This window comes from Poecilia reticulata, linkage group LG8 (assembly GCF_000633615.1).
Source record: "Poecilia reticulata strain Guanapo linkage group LG8, Guppy_female_1.0+MT, whole genome shotgun sequence".
Classification (NCBI taxonomy): domain Eukaryota; kingdom Metazoa; phylum Chordata; class Actinopteri; order Cyprinodontiformes; family Poeciliidae; genus Poecilia; species Poecilia reticulata.
This window is the reverse complement of record NC_024338.1, coordinates 9612318-9618692: the sequence shown is the minus strand read 5'-3', so window position 1 is coordinate 9618692 and position 6375 is coordinate 9612318. Positions and strand designations below refer to the sequence as shown.

At 36.1% G+C, this 6375-nt stretch overlaps 1 protein-coding gene across 1 annotated transcript in view; it reads left to right on the top strand.

The window, feature by feature from the left end:
• emp2 (epithelial membrane protein 2) overlaps nucleotides 1–6375 on the top strand; it is a 15328-nt gene continuing 8953 nt past the window's right edge. The window contains exon 1 of the mRNA XM_008415749.2: nucleotides 1–274. The gene's annotated coding sequence lies outside the window, so the exon portion shown is untranslated. The remainder of the gene's footprint in view (nucleotides 275–6375) is intronic.

Here is a 6375-nt window from a genome sequence, read left to right as displayed (position 1 = left end):
CGTTACGCACTCACGCACAGCTCCCGAGCCCAGATCCAACCAGAGACCACACCCTGCTTTAGGTCTCAAGCCCTCCCACACGCGCTCGCGACAGCCGGGGTCAGAGAGCGCGAGCCTATTGGACTTTTTTTGGGGTCTGTTTTTGAGGAGTGGGCTTCGAGTAAAGATTCCTGCTGTGTGTAGCTTTTGGAGGCAGTTTTCTTTATCTAACGCGTCTCTTYCCTTCTTYTCTGGAAACTTTACACAAATTTGCTTCCTCTAMGTCCCAAGCTCGGTGAGTAAACTTAAAATTGGTTATGTTTGGTTCACTGAAATGTTGAGCAAAATTTTKYGTGCARTTCTCAGTTTATTCAGATATAAAGTTGAGTTTTTCAAATTCTTTAAGAGAAACTTGCGCTCTAAACTTAGTAATCCATCTATTTTGGAAAGGTTTATTGTCATGTTTAGACTCTTGAAAAGTCCCTTTCTGTCGCATTTCGCCCGCGGATATTTTTTTGCTAAGCTCGTAACTGAGGCGCTCAAGATGAACGGGGCGTTGTCAGTGTGTGTGTGTGTGTGTGTGTGTGTGTGTGGGTGTGTGCGTGTGTGTGTGTCTTTTAGGGAAACGTAGCCCAAAGTGAATTCATGTTTGGTGCATTGGGAAGGAAGAGAAAGCTTTTTTTTTTTTTTCTTAAGCTGATGCAGAAAATTTGCAGGTTCCCCAGCAACTCAAAGTGGCAGACGTTTCTCTTTTTTTAGATTAGTTCAATCAAAAGTAGTTTATTTCTATCGACGTGTTCTTAGTTTGTTCTTATGACACATTTAAAACATTGTTTTGTCCAAAGTATCCACAATTGAAGTAATCATTAACGCAATCAGCATATACAAACTATTGTAAAATGCCAGCAAAATACATCAAGATACAATAACTCTTAAAAAAAACACGATGATGCACAATAAAATAAAATGATTTTATTTAATTCATTATTCTTAGGGGCTTGTTAAGTAAGATGCCAGTTTAACTCCGGTGGTTAATGCCCTACTCATGACTAGTTGTGAAATTACCACTAGCATAAATAAGTTATATAAAAGACCCATATATAATGGAGTTGTTTTGGCAATGTGTCCCAATGCATAACAGTGCACATCTTTCACTTTGTATGTGGCAGTCCATCACTATCGCAGTCTCCCGTTACTTAGTGCGCCCTCTTGTGGATAAAACTACCAATATGTATTTGAGACACGGGGGAGCACTTATTTAGCCTGGATCAATAAAGATAGTCTCTGTAAAGCTAAATGTTGCTTTAATGTTACATGTTGCTGACATAAACCAAGATGAAATTCTCATAAAATAACATTGACTAAATTTAGCATGATTTACACAAACGTTAAAACGAATCTAATCACGTTTTTGAGATAGTGAGACAGTAATTTCCCCTCTGTTTCTGTTAACATAAAGTAGTGTATTGTTTGTTACTGTTATGATGACATTATTTATAATATTTCTTTATTGTTAATAGGATTTTGAAACAGACAATTTAAATGAACAACTAAATTTAGTAGCAGAATGTCATTCCTTTATACTATTCTACTAATCACAGACTACACACATCTAACAAGTGGAGGAGTGAGCTGCAGGTAAAAAAGATGGGTGGGACATCCTTCATGTCTCCTTTCCACTGAGGCGTACAGCAATGGTTAGGGAGGATGTACTGATATCACACATGGTCCATTGACTTAGAGACAGATAAACATCACCACTTGTGACCAACACAAGACTTACTAGTGCCTTACATTTGCCGTCACACTAGAATGACGTCTCACTTTCTCCACTATATCATTAGACAGACTTTAAAGTGAACTAATGGTTTGATTAAAATTGGATTGATTCAAAACCATTTACCTTCTGATTGCTCACTGTCCTAACGTGTAGCTTAATTTAAAGTTTGGCTGCAAACAAATGCAGATATTTTGTAAATTTCAGTGTGCACTTCAGAAACTTATGCAGAAAAAAGTCTGCTCAATTTACACTTGTTAACTCCAGATGTGAGTTTCACACTGACACTGAACAGTGTTGGTTTACAAGAAGCACCTCAAACTTTCCTTARATTGAAGAATAACTCAAGCAACCAATGAACATCACCTCAAAATCCGGAAAAAAGTACTTTACCCAACAGTTTAATTACATTTGCATCTTATTAAATTAAGTAAGTGTTCAGTCCCAATTCTGTGGGTCATACTTGTTTTTAAGCACTTTCTTCTAAGCCTCTGAACCAGACAGCTTCAAAATTTGAGTCCAGTACATTGTACTGTAACTGGTTCTCCTAGTGATCCCAAATTACGTGGGATAATTTAAAGCTCCAACTGTGTAGTTATGGACAGATCTCTCACCTGTCCCTTTATCATCCTCACCCATAAGACAAGACATTGCATATTCCTTCCATCTCTGAATAATCGCTCTCAACGAGACTCTCGCTTTCAAAGGGCATTTTAATGTTTCTCAAATCTGCTGTCTTGTCCAAGATGTCCATTGTGGTGGGAGATGTTGGCATGTGAGAGCATCTGATAAGAGAAAGGTGTGAATTTGACAGATGGGACGCTAACCAGCCAGGTATGTAGAAGGTTGGGCTGACAGATATATATCCTCTGAACAAGTGTAGAGCATTTAGGGGAAGAACAAAGGCAGACAACGGGGGGATAATAAACAGGAGATAAAAGTAGAGTTCTTCTTTCTGTCTCACTATGCCATGTGGAAGTCATTACTCAAGGCTGTCACATGAGGAATGTAGGGGAAAAAGACACAGGCACATAAAAGTCTTGTTGGCAATCGACTTGAAGGAATTCCTATGTCAGAGGGAGGTTGTGTGTATTTATGTGTGTGGATTGTTTTTTTAGGCACCTTTGCAGCCATCAAAACTGTAACGGCTCCATTACTCCAGTATTTACAGATCTACGCCAAGTAACTGTTTTATTTACGTTCATGTACAGAAGCATGACATATCACTCACTGGCTGTTGTTTTATGACTTAAACAAGAGCACTGGCTGTAATTGTCTTTTAGAATGACACTGATGATTCTTAATCAGCTGTTCATCTGTTCAGTCGCTGCATGCTAGCTGTTTGTGGTGGTGGCTCTTGCATGCATGGTGCCCTATGCCAGTGACTCCTTCTGCTGCACTCCAACCAATTAAAACGCAGGAACTTATCTGAGGCTCTGGCGTGGGATAAAATGGGGTGCATTGCCATTTATATCTACATCCCCTTTGAAATGCCACCCTGAGCAACTGCCTATATGGCTTATATCAAAAATTACTACTGACTGTTAGTATTTACATACAGCTCATGTCAACATAAAGTAGTTATATTAGTAAAAAAAATAAGCTTTGATTAAATTCCCTTAATTTTGTAATAAGAAATAATTAATAATATGAATGCACAGGGAGAAAGCTTTAGAATAACAATCAATCCTATTTGGCTTGGTTCTTAAAAATTCTCTATTAATACTTCATCAATTGAAGTATTAATTGGTGATGCTTCTCGATTTTTTAAAACTTCGTCCAGTACTGTCTGAAAGCTGGGGCCTAAAGGTTAAACGTCTTGTTTACTGCTTACTGTATGAACATTAAGCATTAAATATCAAGAAGTAAAACAGTTGTCCTTACTGAAAATAAACGAGGAGCGGAGTGAGGTTGCAGTTGAGGCTACATCCAGAAAAAAAAAAAAGGAAAGCCAAAGTGTTTTTCCCATCGCTCTATTGCACATTAAGACTTCTTAAAAAGTGGTAAAATACTTTAAAGATTGTATATCTGGAGGTATTACAGGCATTTATAAATTTTCACATATTTTATTTATATATGTAATCTCAATCGTCTAAGACTTATAACTACTGAGTAGTTGTATTCTAAGAGACAACAACACTCTTCACCATCTTATGAAGATTTCATAAAATTAAAAATGGAAACTCTTTTTTTTCTATATTAATAGTACTAATGAAGTCAGTATGGCAAGGCAAGTATGAAAATAATGACTTTCTATGTCTGGATACATGTGTAAAAAACAAAAATGAATTTGGAAAAATATTTTGGTATTTAGGCTTCATACATTTACGGTAAACTTTTGTAATCATGCTTCTTAAATGAAAAAATATGAAGCACTGATGTACTAGAAGATAGAGTTGTGAAATCTGCAATTCCTAAAGAAATTGAAAGAAGGTTCTTCACTTAACTAAGCTTGTCTTTCAGTATGGCACAATCAAGTTGACATATTACGGAAAATTTAGTCTAGAAATTGGGCCTATCCTGTGGTCACATCCTCTGGACGAACTGTTAAATCTTTGTCCAGAGAAAGTGTTTTACCATCTGTCATGCAGTTCAGAAAACCTTTTCCTCTTCTTAGAGGTTCAAGCACTTACATGCCTCTTCTACTCCTAACGTGGACTACTCCACATAAAAGTGTTAGAAATTACACGCATTAAACTGCTTTTATCTATAACTCTGCAGCTCTGTGTGTGTATATGCTTTCTTGTGAGCTTTTTTGTGTACTTCCAAACTTATCTGTATTAGCTTGTCAGAGATTGGGAAGTGCCTTTTGTATTTTATCCAACAATCAATGCACCATGGCTGCTGATGCTATAAAAATGTACTGATGAAGATGAAAAATTACACAGGTTATGTCTGAGGAAAAAAACTGTGTGAAATATTTTTCAGTTTTAATAATGTTTCCATTTTGGCTGTATAAATAGCCATTGCACCCTTCTTTGCTTTGCCAGTGGATTCTATTGTTTAGAATCAGCTCTGTGTGGCGTAAAGATGAAACACTATGGAGCAGATGCTTGTTTCTAAAAGAAGAGGGGTGGAGCCGACTTGGAGGAACTGAGATTGATCAGTTTTATCTAAGACTTGACAGCTCAGTTATAGTCCCAGTGAGTGCAGATAACAAAGTCAGCCCAGCTTGTAAATAACAAAGCAGCTTAATTATCTCAGAAACTTGTGTTTAACAGAAAGCGTGGTTCGGCGCAGCCCACAGATTATAGCGTATCGTCACATTCTTGTGGTCGCAGCTCGCTGCCTTGCTCTCTTGGATGTTGTAACTCTGGTGCTGTGTATGTTATGGCCTTCACAGCTCTGAAGACTGTCACATTTCTACTTGCAATAACAATTTTGCAGTTGTAGAAAAAATTGTTAAATATGCTACTTTTAGATCTAATTAGCGCGCCTTAACTGCAAAGGCTAAAAAAAAKAAAAAAAACATGAGTGAATGATTCTTGAGCCAGTGAATGAATGGTCATTTCCTTTCAAGTAGTCTCATGTTTGTTTCTTTACTTTTTCTTTAATTAATTATTATTATTATTATTATTATTATTATTATTATTATTATTATTATTATTATTATTATTATTATTATTATTATTATTATTATTGATTCTGTAAATGATTACTTCCAACGTAATTGTTTCAGTTTTAATATATCGCAATGCTCAGATTAAATGTATTTTTTATAACACGTTTCCTTCTATAAAGCAGGCTGCCAAATCTTATTTAAAAAAGAATTTACCCTATTGATAGACGTGAACCGATTAGTTTTGTTTAATGAGACTGACATTTTTAAATTGTAATCACAGTTCAGTAATCAACTACTCCTTTAAACAGTTCACTGTTTATGAATTATTTTTCTTTTCTACACATATAAATTTCTTTTTTTTTCCTAGTTGGAGAGTATAGTAGTCTCTAGTGTATCTCTGCTGAACTGCATTTTATGAAGTTATATAATTTTTAGTTGCAAAAATCTAAATTAGATTTATATTACCTTTGATGTTAATTTTCACACTCTGTTGTTTGGGAACAGTTTGGATTAAACAGCTCGGATATCTTTTTAGCTTCCAGTCTTCCCAAATTATTTATTGCTACCTAATAATCCTTAAAGTAATACAAATATGCTTTAAAAAAAACCCTGAATGTTAAGTTGACTTCCACTAACATTAAAAATTTAGCAAAAATAATTCAACACAATAATTTTAATGTATTTAAGGTTACATGCAAAACAGATATGATGGAGTTTTTATAAAATGAAAGTTAAAAGAGAAAAATATATTTTTGGTCTTTTTATACTTCAGTCACTCGTGTACATAGCAGGAGTGAGAGAAACACAGAGAAAGGACAGAGACAGGAAGAGTGGGACGCTGAGAGAGACGGGGGAGTGAGACTCAGCAGCCCAGTTAAGTCTGTGGCTTTGTGTTTTATGAAAGGAGTAAAAAAAAGGACTTTAAAAGTCAGCATTTTCCACCAGGCAAGAGAATCAGCCGACATGCTCACGCACACACACACACACACACACACACACACACACACACACACACACACACACACACACACACACACACACACACACACACACACAC